Below are 15,144 nucleotides of genomic sequence, written 5' to 3'. Positions count from 1 at the left end.
CCGTCTCTTCTCTCTCTCTCTCTCTCTCTCTCTCTCTCTCTCTCTCTCTCTCTCTCTCTCTCTCTCTTTCTCTCTCTCGTGCGATAGCGTAAACGCATTAACGTCGCTGAATTACCGTCGCGATCAAGCAATTACGTTAACGGCACTTACGTCGTTGAAAATTCACGGCGTAATCGTCCCTCTCGTTTTCAAGCACGAAGCGCCGCGTGGATTGCGGCAACACCGCCGATCACATATTCATCCCTTAACCGTTTTCGGTTGCCAGCTGCACCTTCGAAAAAGCAGCTTGTATATCGAATTCCCATAGTTCGGCTGCGATAAAAATGATTGTGATTATCGATCAAGTGAATAACGATGCGCAATTAAAATTCTTTTCCGCTTTTATAACGAAAACTCGAAACGCGTGTAGATAATAATTGCGGCTTATTTTTCGAAAACCAATTTACAAAGCGGGAAGATGCATCATTCCCGCTTGATGAATCAACGTATACACGTAATTAAAAACTCATAAATTCCGCGACGGTGATGAATAGCCGCGCGCCGGCCGATAATTGTACTTAGCTTATCCGGGGGCATTTTTAAAACGCGTTATCCCGCTTTTATCGCATAGATCTCGCTGTCGTAAACGCTTGTCGACGTCGCTGAGGGCGCTCGAAGGGGTTAAAGGAAAAAAGCTCGGCTCGCTCGGCGCGGCTTACGCCAAGTTTTGACGTTGTTGTTGCGCGCCCCCTCGCCCCCGATTGAAATATGCGCCAAGTGCACCGCGGAGCTTTTTAATCCAACGGCCAGGAAAGTATCGGATACGTCGTTACGGAGTAAGATGTATAGCCCTCTTCACTCCTCTCGTCGTTTTCGGCGGTAGCTATCGATCACGCTGCGGTGGCGTATCGTGTTTTACGAGGATAAAAATATTTAAGATAGCGGCCGAATCGCACGAAGACCGGGAGGAAATCTCGGCGTGTGCCATCCTTTCCAATTTATTTGCCTTCCGCTCCGTGACACGTGCGACGTGTTTATAATGCCGGCGCGATATGAAATATTGAGTACGGTACTTTCCTACGCCGATTCAACATATCGCGGTCACATCGCGATCTTTTTCGATTTCGTTCGCTACGTTCGAATGGGTCGATTATCGCGCCATTGTGTAAGCTGCATTCACTCGCGACGAATTCAATGGACGCCAATGGATGAATTCGCGAATCGCCAAGTATGTGCTTACAATCGTAGCGTTCGACATTTTGACAAAATGCCATTTAGACTAAATTGCAACGTCGGCGTTAAAGTTGCATCTTCCACAACGATTTCAGACACTCGTTCCGGTTGCTTTTCTCATCGGTGCAAATGCCTCGGCTTAAATTATATAAGAGTTTGCGGAGCAGTGCTACACACGTCGTACACGCTACTTCGGGAATGTTTCCAAGCTATTGTTATTTCTCTTTCATCGTGATGTACGTTACACGAAAACCGTTTCAGATTCTTATCAAGCACGCGCTTTTTTCTTCCTCACCCTTTCGCAACTTTCCAATCTCAGCTTTGATAAAACACAGAAGAATAACTAGCGCCAGGACTTGCGAGCGAGAAGTAACTTGCATTACAAGTTTTTGTACTCGTAGAAATTCGAACAATGCCCGACGAAGTGTCGGGTCGAGTGTAGTCTATGCAAGTTTAAGTTAAATATTGCTGCAATGGGCAACTTCTCGCTCAGACAGAAGTTGCACATTTTTGATACATTCCAATTAATTAAAACAATCGATATGTAGATATAGATGTGTTTTAAGCTAAGCCCCGATAAATGTAGTTTTATAAAATCGAGAATTATATTGAGCCAGAATTAACTCAACTTCAAATACTGATTCAGTAACTTTCTGAATATAGATCTCGGATTGATGTATTAAATATCACAACGATTAATTTGGACAACTCTAATTGGTCTCTCTAGCAATAATATTGTCATTAGAATTTTAATCCTGCGTATTTATATATCTGAATATAATATAGGATTCATAAATTTGCCAATATATGCATAACCCAACCTGTCGATTTAATAGATCTGCGAAACTGTCAAACTACTAACGAATGAAGTTCATGAATTCACGCGGACTCAATAATTTACGAATATATAGACGCCTGTCAACGTTTAAATCAAGCGATTTATGCGATTCGCCTATTATACGGAACTCAACGTCGATGGTATGTGTGCCGTGCAATTTTTTCCCCTTTATGTCTGCGAGCAATTTTTTTCTTTTAAGACAACGGAGACCGCGCGCCACAATATGTAGCTTAAACAACGCTTTCCATCTCGGTGCGCGCTCACGTAACCTTTATTACGATAAAATACACGGGGAACTACGCAAAACAGAAATATGTGAGCAAGCGTGCAGTGCGTCCATTTCGTACGGACGAACGGCGTCATAATTTCCGCGTTTTTGTAGCCAGCCGGCCGGCCGACTGGAGCTGGGGACCGGTGCTTTATTTCGGCACCATTGTCGGTGCAGTTGCGTAATAAATAGGATGCTTGATTCGCTGTAAATACATTTCCCTTCGTCCAAATCATTTCTACCGCTGACGCCGCCGCCGCCGCCGCCGCTGCCACTGCCGCCGAATGTTGACCCTTTGTTCTGGCAAATCGCGGAAATCGATCATTATGCGTGTCATAAACGGCCCGTTCGTTTTGAAAATCGCGTAAATCACATCGGGGAAACTTTGTTAAAGCAGATGGACCGCATCAATTCGTGTTCAACATCGGACATTCGCCGAATCGGTGTTTCGGCTGAACAGATAAAACCGGAAAAGCTCCGCGTTTTTCGAAATTGGAAAATATACATATATAAAAATTCGAAATTAATCAATTACCAATATATGAAATAGTGAGAAGAATAAAAGTTGCGTTTGCTTAATTAACGAATATAAAATTGCGGTTTAATTGAGGACATAATCTTGCGTATGTTGCATTACTCGTGAACGCTTTGTAACTTTTTCTTTCAATAATGTCGGTAATTCAAATCTTCGCAAACATTGGGGGAAAATTCAAAATATGTTCACGATTGTTTTTGCTATTGGATGAATTAACATACGTCGCATATAATACGTGTAACATCAATTGGACTCGCAGAACCGGAAGGGATTAAATTCATTAGCCCGCATCCGCATCCCGCATTTAAAGGTAAATGCGGCCGTATCATTCCCGCGGCCGCGGTCGACATCGAATGCGATCTTCATATCGAACGAATAAATCGCGGGCATCAGATGGCCGCGTTTAGTGTTAAATAGCGAGGCGCACGAATGCCGAGCATTGTGTTCCCTAAATTTGATTTACTTTCGTAACAAACGGCTCAAATCCGCCGCACGCTTGCCGCGCCGGTTACAACTGCGTCGTGTAATAGCGGCATACATTACCTACCGCGATGCGACGAAAGTAACGTTCGTCGGTTACGGAGCGCAGATTCGGCATTGTGGCCATCGTGATGGGTCGCGGAAGACAGATCGCTATAACATGGCGTGGTCCCGACCGCATTGCGGCCGTCTAACATTTTCCGGCATGTTAACCCTCACACGGGACACAGTGTGTGATACATGTATACGTACGTACCGCGACTTTTGCAATTAACAAGCACAATACGGCTCGTTGAATCTTAAAGTTTGACAATGTATAATATGTATGTATATATAGGTACATCTCGCAACTTCATCGTCGAGATACATAATTTTCTTCTTATTTCGAAATTGCTCGTTAAATTCTTTCGGAACCTTGCTTTCTTTTTATTTTAAATCCGTTGAAAAGAAAGAAGTTGCCACATCATAATTATCCTCTCTTTTATAAATTATATCAGAATTATTATTGAACAAAAATTTTTGTATATCTCGCGATATAACGCGAGTTGTCAGTTTTACAATCTTCGTTTCGTCGAGCTCGAATGATCGATTGAACATTGAATGTTAGTAGCGTTAACACGATTTTGTCGCCATTCACTCGCTTTATGACTCATTCTTGGTTATGAGTAATTATCTGGTTGTTATTCCTGTAAATTCGCGCGCCAGTTAATTTATTATCTCTAGAAAGTGGGACGATCCATTGACGCGATACTGCATTTCGTCGCTTTGATGTATTGCAGTCGTATCGCCGGCGATTGATCTGCGATCCGCCACGTTAATCTACGGACGTGTATAAAGTTGGCCGGTGCGCGATGTCCACAAAATGTTTTTGGTTTCGAGCCGCAGCCGTAATCCGCTCGACTTGTGTGCGAAATCCGGCGTGTGTACGCGGCTTGATGTAACATGCACGTTATTTAATTTCCGAACCAAAAGCTCCCTCTGTCCCCCGCAGTCCCGTGTCACGCGCGTCGGTTGCGTGAAAGTTCATTGCTCGCGATAATACGTTTCCGCTGCTGTCAAAATTGCTCGATCCCCGCACCGCGAGCGAGTGACACGTCGACCGGCGCTCGTTGCCCGTAATTCAGCATAATTGAGAAAATGTGTATCGTTATTCGGAATCTATTAGGGATTGGCAGGAAGACGGGGGGAGGGAGGGGGGCGGAAGAAGCGCGCATTAACTCGGCGTTAAGCGTTACGCTATAAAGGGGTTCGCGCCGACGTTAACGGCATTTACGTCGTTAAAACTTCGCACCTCGCTCTCTATCTCTCTTGAGTATCTCACGTCGATCCGAAGGCTACAGCTCGCATTTATTCGTAGCAGCATGCCGCTATCTTCTCTCCAGTCTCTTTCTTTCCCTTTCTCTCTCTCTCTCTTATCTTTGCGCTCTCTGCACGACTTCCGCCCTCTCGTTTTCTTCGTAAATAAGTAAAAGACGCGGAAACTGCTAGGCACATCAGCCGCGCGTATGGAGGTTCTCGTTCGTATGCTATCGGTCGCATTTCGAAAATCCGGGCCGCCTTTCAAAGATTATCGGGGTTGTGGCGGCGGGGTTCGCAGGTCTCGAAAATTACTGGAATTTCGATGCAGAAACCGGCGCGAAGGGAAGGAGAACGAGCGCCAGAATTATTGAATAATTTGAATATTTTATGCGCGCCTATGAGGATGAGTATACACCGCCGTCGCGCCGGGCGAGAGACGAGATGAGACGGCGAAACAATCGCATTCAGAAGCGGTGCCGCCGATAAATCCGCTTTGACGTCTCTCGCGCGCGCGGGACGTTACTGCGCTTCCGCACGCGGACATTTGATTTATAAATACGCGGCCCCCGCTTGCGCGTATGCATCTATTCGAGTGATAAATAATGCTAATAACACTGATGCTATTTGATATATTTCAGTGTCGGATTTGCCGGAAACATCGATGCCGATAACGGGAGATCCAGAAGTCACGGTCGTTCTTTAAGATGTCAAGAAGCAGCGGATCTCGTCTCGTCGTCGCAACCGAGCCAGGCTACGTTCGCCGCTTCGGTAAGTCACTATACGTTTTCTTCCGTTTTGCATTTGGAAGCTTGCCGACCAATGGCGGCCAATGGCCAACTCCGACGTCCACGACACCAGCATTATATCGCATTAAATTGCTGTATTTAAAATATTTACAAGCCGCAATTACATTCGCTTAACGCGCGACGGCGTCGGATCATAATTGTGCGCGTGAATATTTAAATCACTTAATTATATTCGCTCCGCATTTAATTACAAACGGCGTGTGTGATAATAGCGGCGATAACGCGAAATGCCGCCGACATGTGCCGCTATAAAAATTTGCAATACCGGGCCACAGCCACACCGGGCGTCGCGGTAGTCGGTACGTTCGTCACGTTTCATCGGCTCTCGAAATACGTTTCATAGAAAAATGGTCGGGTAGAGATTGCGGAAAGTCGATATATCCGTGAATGTTATACATTTTGCTCTCTCTTTCTCTCTCTCTCTCTCTCTCTCTCTCTCTCTTTCTCTCTTTCTCTCTCTCTTTCTCTCTTTCTCTCTCTCTTTTTTTGTAATCTATATCTCTAGTGCCGATTGCGCTGGCATATTCGTCGGGAATGCGTTAGACAGTTCATGCTATCGACGAATTCGATGCATGTGAAAAATATTTTGCGCCGCCGGAGTGTCCATTAATTCTCAACTTGATGAAGATAAGAAAGAGTATAAACATGATACGAAATATTACGGGATGTCGATATATGTCGAGCGTTTGAAATCCTCTACTTTTCTCAGAAGGATCGCACAAAGCTAGTTTTCGAAATAATATTATGATGAATACACTTTTGAAACAAAAGCGCTGAAATTTTCTGAATTCGTATTTTTTTAAAAGCGATAATACCCGTAAAAACGAGTTTTCAAGCATATTAACCCGCATTAAACTTTTCAAAGTGCGCATCAGCGCAATTTGTTCGTACGTAAATCCGTAGTAATGCGGCAAACAGAACTTGTACAATAGGAACAACTAAACGAAGCGGATTAGGACAATTCGCGGCGCTTTATCGTCGCTCTGATGATATTTCCCGTTGCAACCCCGGCCGGCGTACGTGCGCGAATGCCGATCCGTCAGATCCTGCATCGAGACAGCGAGGGCAAAGCAGCGCGCGAGTGTGCGGGCGACGCGCGGAATTTACGGTCGACGAGCCGAATTTTTGAGACGCCGCGCTTTCGCATACGGAGGGTCCGGATTTCGGAGAGGCGACCTCCTCGGGCCACCGTGTGTATTCAATTTACCCTCCCCGTCACGGCGCAACCCTCCCGCACCCGTTGCTATCCGCCGTGTCTCGTAAATAAACGCTCGAGGAATGTTGCAGATGCTTGCGCGGGCATAAAACGGACGTAAAACAGACGTTCGCGAGCGTGAGGAGGACGTGGAAGGTTATAAAATGATCCCGGGGCGTGTGTGCGGTGCGCGCCCGGCCGAGGCATGTAAAAATACCGGTGGGGTGTCGTCCGTTCTTCACCTCCTGCGCTCACGGTCGAACGTTAAAGGTGCCGTAACACGCTTCCTTTTTACCGCGGCCGTTCGACGTCGCGCGCGCATTGAAAGATTAGGTTCGTCGGAAAAAAAAGTGATCGATCTACCGTATTATGCGCGTCTCTCTCTCTCTTTCCCGGAGGGGGGGAGGAGAAAGGGGGCGAACGAAGGAGGCAACGACGACTCGCACGACTTGATTTCTGCTCGCAAATTATTCGCCACCCTCGCCAGTCGGGCGAGTCGAGTGGATGTTATTAATAATGCAGAAAAACGCGGCGCGAGCGCTCCACTCTTTCCCCCTGTGGCGGCGGTTTAAAGGTGGGCTTATCTTATTCGTGAAATTTGTAGACGTCGTGTTTTTCAAGCGTGCCCATACGGTACGGTCGTATTACGAATGTAGAACGCCGCCCGTCGGGCGGAGAGAGTGTAAAGTTACTTAAAACGGCGCGAAATATTAATGCGCGGTGGATCGACGGCATTGTTGTTGCTTTAAGCGCCGGCGTTATTCCATCACTGTCATATCGCCCGTGTTACAAGGCTGTGGCGATACCATCGAGATTTACGATCTTATGGACGAGATTTACGATCTCCGATCATCATCTCGTCGACAACATCATCGTTACTATTTATGCGTGTCATCTGCTATCTGTGTATTCGCGACGTCGTCATTTGTCCCTCTTCATTAAGTCTTCATTCTGCGGTGAGATTAATTTGACATTGATATTTAATAAGGAACGGCTAGGATTAGTATTTTTGTCGCCGTAAATGCGTTATAATTCTCATATGAAACCGATGGAGCTCCGTTATATATTCTGACGCTCATTTTCCATTTTCATACGGGACGTTATTACGCGACCTCCCCGAATTTTGCATTAAAATATTATTTAAATATTAATTCCCACGTTATCGCGTGAATAGTATATTCGAAGGCTTTGCAATTTTGATAATTTGTATATTTTTTATCTCCTATGTACTGTACGTCGAACTTTTGATTGAAACGGGAATTGTGTCGATTAATATAAAATATGTACACTTGCCTGAAATTAAATTTGCGTGGGACAGATTTTTCCGGCAGAAATATTAATCTACGTCAAATGAAACGCCATGAAGCGCTCGAGCTCAAAATAATTCGTGCCGCGATATCGAAAGCCGCAACATTGTTTTATTATACATAGAGATGCGCGCGAGGCTTTCATATTAAATTTAATGCCGTGCCATAAACGCGCGCGTAACAATACAAATAAAATTTCTGGCAATCCGCGTACATGCGCGACAGATGCGAGTCTAATTATCGATATCGGATATTTTTTTATCGTGAAACAAAATTACGGTAAACATTATGTACGCATGATATAATCGCGATCGTCGCACAACTCTCTCTCTCTCTTTCTCTCTCTCTCTCTCTCTCTCTCTTTCTCTCTCTCTCTCTCTCTCTCTCTCTCTCTCTCTCTCGCGTGCTACGTCATCGCTGTGTAGAAACACGCGAATGGCTGGTATTATTTTTTACCTCGTGTCACATTTTTGCGCACTGCAGCTGCATTAAATGATTCATGAATCTTACGATGCAATGTTAAACATTTTTTTTTTTTTTATTTAAAAAGTTAATTCTTATACATATCCGATGACATATTAACGTACATCAACATCGTTATATTGCTGGAGAGAAAAAAAACGCAATCGGCTGATATTATATTCCTATCAACGATTTATGATTTTCTCGGTGTAACGTTAAATATCACGATGTTTACTCTACAACTGTTTTTCCTTATTATTGACTGAATTATTAAACGTACATGATATTATTATAACCAACTTTTTCACATTACATATATTATTTTATCACGTAGGGGACGATCAATATTATTTTTCATTCGTAATCGCGTCGCATTTCCGCTGAATGCTAACTGTGGACTAAATGATTTATAAATATCTCTCTCGATACGACGTTAAATACTGGTATTTTTAATAATTTTAACATTTATAATTATAATTATAAATTATTATTCGTTATTGTTCGTTATTGATGGAAATGCAAAATGGTTCCTGAAATATTATTTAGGCATTATTCAAAAGAGATGTTCAAATAACCAACAGATGTCCAGAAATATTTATTAATATTCGCGTTATGATTCTTTAATTCTCACAACTGTCGCTATATTTTTTTTCTTTATTTTTCGAGAAGAGAGATTATTCAAACGCAAGAGGGACGACGAAATACATCGGTCTTCCGCTTTAGTAATTTAAAAATCCAGTCAACTTTGGCCTCTGTAGGCACTCGTCGTTTGCTAGGGTTAAGCAGTGATTTATTAATCCTCCGATGCCCTCCCCCCGAGCTCTTCCCCTCCTCGCTGCTTCCTCTTTCTCCTCCGCTCGACATCAATCGTTACTGTTGCCGTGTCGGCGCCGCGTACACGGGATAATGAGGCCGCTACCCAATTTCGCGATGTGTGAGCTCCGCATTGTTTCTCCGCACCGTTTTCACAGAGGCGGCGCAATTACCGCCCGGGCCTTAAATGGCCCCGGTCCTGCCACCGTCGCTTTTCCTCCCGGTCCACCCTCCGGGGGTGGCGTGGCACACGCGAAGACGGATTTCCTCTCGTAAAGTACGGCGCGGCGTCTCAAACGTAATTACTTTGGACTCGTGTCTACTTTGTTCATCGACGACGAAATCTTATTCTGCGCTAACGAGCAAAGCGAAACTTCCAAGCGGTGTCCCCGGGTGTGCTCTCCCTTTCCCTCGGACTCCTCCGGCCCTTTTTTTCCTTTTTTTTTCCTTTTTTTTACGTTGTAACGACGTTCGGACAAAGGACGTTAACAAAAGTAGACGAAAAAGGGGGCGACAGTGGAAGACGTCGGACGAGAAACGGACGAGGAGCAGGAGGAGGCGGAGGTGGAGGTGGAGGTGGAGGGCAAGACAAAGATAAAATAAAACGAGGGGAGTTCGGCGTTGACGTCTTCGTCCTCGTCGTCGTCCTCGTCCGTCGTCCTTGTCCGTCGTCATGGTTGTAGGGCGGCGTTTCCTGCCGGGAGAACGCAAAGTGGGTCATCTCGAGGAAAAGTCCGTAAAAGCGTGAAACGCAAAAGTAAAACGACGACGCGACGCGACGCGGCACGGCGACGCGCGACGGCGGGGGTTTGCGCGCGAGGGTGTCGTTGATGCTGATATACTTCCGCCGGTGATTTGCATAAAGTTCCGTCCGCGGTCCCCGGACGTGAGACCAGGTCGACGTCGACGTTGAGGAAGGACGACTGCAAGCTTTCGCTTTTCGCTCGTCCGATTATTCGAACTAGCGATCCATTTGTACAACGCTGCCGGCGTGTTGGCGTTTGTCATTGCCGAAATTTGCGATGTTTAGAGAGCATCTGCGACACTGTGCTTTCAATGTGGTAAGCGCTAAACGTTTTACGTGAAATGATCATGTTGTACGTTATCGGTTTTTCAGCGACAATTTTTATCGATTATGGATTTTGTGTTATTATTGGCGCGACGTTTTTGACATCCGCAAAATGATGGAAAGACTGCATCGGGAAATTGTTCGAATCAATCGTTATTGTCTAAGGATATTCTTTTTCCCATTTTTCCGAGCGTCGGCGACTGTTCTACAACGGTTGTCATTGTGTGCCTTACAGCGTAATCGGAAATTAGAAAACTTCGGGGTATTACTTTTCACTTAGCGCACACGGACGCATCGGTTGGAATTTAAAGCGGGGTGGAAATTATTTTGCGCTGGCGCGCCAAAGTGTGTTTGCGAGCGAATACACACTCACCGCTGTAATATTTCGAGAAAGTGTACAAAGCATGCTTTTGTGATACGTTTATAAATATCGCCCTTTAGATTTTTATCAATTATTATTAAAAAAGAAGGATACGAGTGCGCGATGCGCGAGATGTCCGCGAAAAAAAGAGGTACAAAGCAAACGTGCGAGTTAACATCACGCGGGTAATACGTCCGCTGTCCCTTCTCTAATGTATTTTCGCTGTTATCACGCGTTCGTTAAGGCTTCGCGTCGCAAAGTTGCTCGGCAACGGGCCCGAGAGCGGCCTTTCGCGATTGCTTTTTCTCCAAGCAAATGAATATTTCCGGAAAGTTACAGCGGCCTCCGAGATTCACGCGATATACAGGCGGCGAGGCGATGTAAGTGAGGGGGGAGGGGCTAACGTAATTTACCGGTAACGAACAGTTCGAGCGGGTGTTACTGCGCCACGCGTAAGAGGAGCTGGGGCGCAACTTTCTTCGCGTCGCGATTAATTCATCCTCGTGCACTCTTCGCTGGAAACTTCGTCGGCGATAGGAGTTTGTTTTCGTAACGCTCGCCCGGAGCTTTCCAGCTATCCGCTGCGCACCACCCTGCCCTTTTACTCACTCAAATTAACCCTTGACTGCACGCGTCTTTATACTATCAGTATAAAATATCGCGCGATACTTTACGTGGCGGTAAGACAGTGAAAAAATATGAACGGGATATAAATTAATACGTTGACCCGAGGTCACCGGCACTAGTGACTGGCACTCGACTTTTCAGTGGCGTCGTGGGGGCCACCGATGACTGGCGTCTATCGAACTTATTGAAGACACTTTCAACAAATAAATTCTGCTTCTCATCAAATTTCAAATAGCATAAACGTAATAGTTACGATGTAAAATAAAAAGTCTATTGTACAATTATTTTATTTTTAACGATACATATTTTACATATTACGATGTTACTTCATTGAAACGCGATAAACACAAATTTCACAGTCGCGCACTCGCAAAGACGTTAACTCGTTGAGCAGCTAATGTGTCAACAAAATTCAATTAAATGTAAAAAGATTATGTGTGATACTTATGCGAGCTTACACGGTCTTTCAATTTCAAAGACGAAGTTTTGGGGGAGAAGAAAGACAAAATTAATTTTTTCGTATAATAATTTACGCAATGCGAAGTGTGACATTTTCTATGAAAAGGCTCGTTCGATTTGTTAGCTGGTGCTACCGTTGAGCGACGGAGTTTTTTATAAATAATAATTGCAACAGAGAAACGGGTATTGACAGTTGATGCGTACATCGTCATGCGGAAAAATGACACACGTTTCCGGCGCGAATTACGAGTGCGCGATTCTGAGCAGAGCGAGAGGGAGGTAGTGTGTGATTTTTTTTTCATGAGTATAACATAGACTGAAAGTTTTTCAAAAACTACGCACTCGATAACAATATTTTTTCAGAAAAGCAGTATTGTATATTGTGAAAAAAATATGCGCGCGAGACGGACGACTCGCAAATTTTTTGTTTTAGTTTTTTCTTTTTTTTATATTTTATTTTACGAAAAGAGCGAACGAGCGAATGCAACTGAAGCGATTCGCGAAACGGTTTTCCCGGATACAGCCCTTTTTATGCGCGCGACATTGCGACCAATGCATTCGACGTGCTCAGAGGAACGCAGTTTCTTTTTTAAATCAAAAGGGGAACGCGGAGAGCCAGGGGGACGCAAAAAGAGACACGATGCAAATCACATCGAATACGGATACGTATTTTGTCCGCGGGACAAATTGCGACTGCAGTTTTGTCGCGGCCGATAGAAATGCAATCGCTCTTGCCTCCAAAACGTCGCGACCAAGATAAACGTTGTTCTGTTTTTATTAATCTTGAAGTTGACGTGATAATCGATAACGATAGCGTTATTTGGGTTAACTGAAAATCGCGAAATATTGCTGAAAAAAATTGACAGCCCTCGTTTTTTCCATAATCTTTCAAAAATATTTAAATTTAGAGCGAATTCGACTGCGCTTCGAGTCACTCGAAACTAGTGAAATCGAGCTGCAAATTTGTTTGTCGCAGCAGCAGAAGATCGAAAAGCTGATCGATATCGGAATACAGCAGCAAGAAGAGCTCTCGTTTTTTTTTCATACGCGAATATCGAATTGTAAGCGTCAATAAATATTTTAGTATGGCTTGCGCAATTGTTCGATCAGCCAATATTTGCATGTCACCGTGCAACACGTGTTGCGCCGTTTTTTTTCTCGCTTTACCGTATCGTGTTCATTCGAACAGAACCTGACGTCACACACGCTCGACAGGGGAGGACAGGGTGTTTCGATTTAATTCCGGCGATTTTTAACGCTGCCGGAGTCTTATATACACGTTTAACTTTCGTTACTGGCGACTCGCCTTTGTCACGGAACGCGGAGTTTCCAATTTCCCGGAGCAAAGGCGAAGGTACATGCTTCTCTCTTTGTATTTTTTCAACTGACTTCGCGTGCCGTCTCGAGAAATTTTCGAACGAAGACAGACGTTATCACGATGCGGTAGTATTCCATAACACAATCATTATCTCAACAGATTTATTACTCTAATTCGAGATAATTAACTTCAATAAAATATCATTTCGAAATAATTTATTTGAATATCGTGTGTGACAGAAATAATAATAATATTTCCGCCCTAAATTATTTCCACAATAAAAGCCGTTTACTGATAATGCAAATAATTCATTGCCTCAAATATTATATTATAATTTGGCGTTTTAAAGGATAAACGGTCACCATGGGGAGCTTGTTCTTGTTTTACGCTCACGAGGCGGTTTGTTAATACGACCGACGAAATCCCAGTGTAATTGGGAGGTCTTGCGAGCCGGCACCAATTGGGCTTCCGTAAATCGAGCGTCGGCGTCGCTCCTCGACACTCCGTCGTGGCCGTCAAAATTAGGCAGCTGTCGCGGCGACGTCCAGCTCGCTCCGCTCGAGGGTCACGGACACGGCCAAACTCGAGATGGCAGATGTGCGGGTTCCCCCCTCCCCCTTTCGAGATAATTGGCGGGGCCGAGCGCTGTTTCCGCGCGTTTCGTGCATGCCACTCCGACTCGATTATATCCACCCCCGACCGTTGTGTTGCCGCTGCCCCGTCACTGTTATCCTGAAATTGCTCGGCTTTGTCAGTTGTGCCACAATGAACGATAGGTTGCACGCTGCGAAGTTCGAAAAATGATAGTTTTCTTTTTCGTTTTGCTTTTTTTTCTGAAATGCAAGAGAATTGCGCGCGGAATATGGCTCGCTCGATCAGGAAGCAAAGGCAAAATATCGCATTCTAGTCGGTTACCAACTATAGCGTTCCGAGGCAAATAAAAGTGTTTGAAATAAGATGAGCACGCGAAGATAGAAATAGTCGTATTCTAACTCAATTTTCTTATTACATCGCAATTGAATGCGTATGATTCTCGTGACTCATGAAAAATTAACATGGAGAGCGACATTATATGACATTAAAGCCGCGCGTTTAAAATTAAACTCTTTGAGCGACGCTTCCTTTTTTTTCCCCTGCGCTCTACAGGAACATCAGGCCAGTGCACAAATTAATTTAAAGTGACGGTCGCGGGACGCGCAAATGGGTCAAATCATGAGTTATTAAAGTCGAGGAATTATTAGAGTCGAATTGTACGGCGCGTCGGGCCGAATCAAATGCAGGATTTATCTCGCGGACGCAGGAATCGCGAAGAATGATTGCGAGATTTTTTTTCCGTAAAGATTCGAGGCGAAAGGGGCGCGGGTGAACGAAGGGGGAAGAAGGGCGCCGAGCGGTCGTCTATTTATCATCCGCCAGAGCGCATAGAAGTTAACCATCCCGAACGTTTAGAACGCAGAGAAGAATTTAAATTTTATCAGGGCGCACGTAAGACACGTAAGATAAATTATCATTCTTAATGCAGGGCCCTCCTTTCTGCCGCCCTCCCCCTCCTCTCTCCCCCCTCTTTCCTCCATGGCTTTACACAGGGTGTCCCGAGCGTCTCTCTTTTGCCCTCTTTCTGTTTCTTTTGCTCTCGAGTCCTTCCTCGGGCTCGTATCGTGGAATTTATCGTAGAAAATACGAGAGAGCGTGCAAAAGTCTCGTTCGCCTTTAAGCCGGCATCGACTTACGCATGACATTTCTATCGAGTATCGATTTATCGGGTCCTATAACGGCGGAGACGACGATACGGCTACGAGCGGGAGAGAACAAAGGTCAGCGGCAGTTTACACGTTCCTCAAGTGAGTTATCGGCGCGCATATAGTATAGATATCGATATTCGGCGCCATAACCGTCGCATCAATGTCAGTCGCGGAATACTCAAGAATGTCAAGCCCCCGCACATTATAATGCTGATCTAATATACACGCGGCGTTCCTTCGTTCATTGCTGAAATGCATACTGCATCTGAGACGACTTCGGTTTGCGATGCTATCGCACAGCAAAGCAAACACGCGTACGTGCGCGCGAGGCTCTAAAGCAATTCTATTAATCT

At 44.9% G+C, this 15,144-nt stretch overlaps 1 protein-coding gene across 1 annotated transcript in view; it reads left to right on the top strand.

The window, feature by feature from the left end:
• Window positions 1–15,144, top strand: part of LOC105672015 (uncharacterized) — a 177,037-nt gene that overhangs the window by 53,266 nt on the left and 108,627 nt on the right. Inside the window, exon 4 of the mRNA XM_067358572.1 lies at window positions 5,271–5,400. The gene's annotated coding sequence lies outside the window, so the exon portion shown is untranslated. The remainder of the gene's footprint in view (window positions 1–5,270; window positions 5,401–15,144) is intronic.

The sequence above is a fragment of the Linepithema humile genome, chromosome 1, assembly GCF_040581485.1.
Source record: "Linepithema humile isolate Giens D197 chromosome 1, Lhum_UNIL_v1.0, whole genome shotgun sequence".
NCBI classification, from domain to species: Eukaryota; Metazoa; Arthropoda; class Insecta; order Hymenoptera; family Formicidae; genus Linepithema; species Linepithema humile.
Note: the sequence above shows the minus strand (reverse complement) of the source record. Positions and strands in the feature narration are given on the sequence as shown.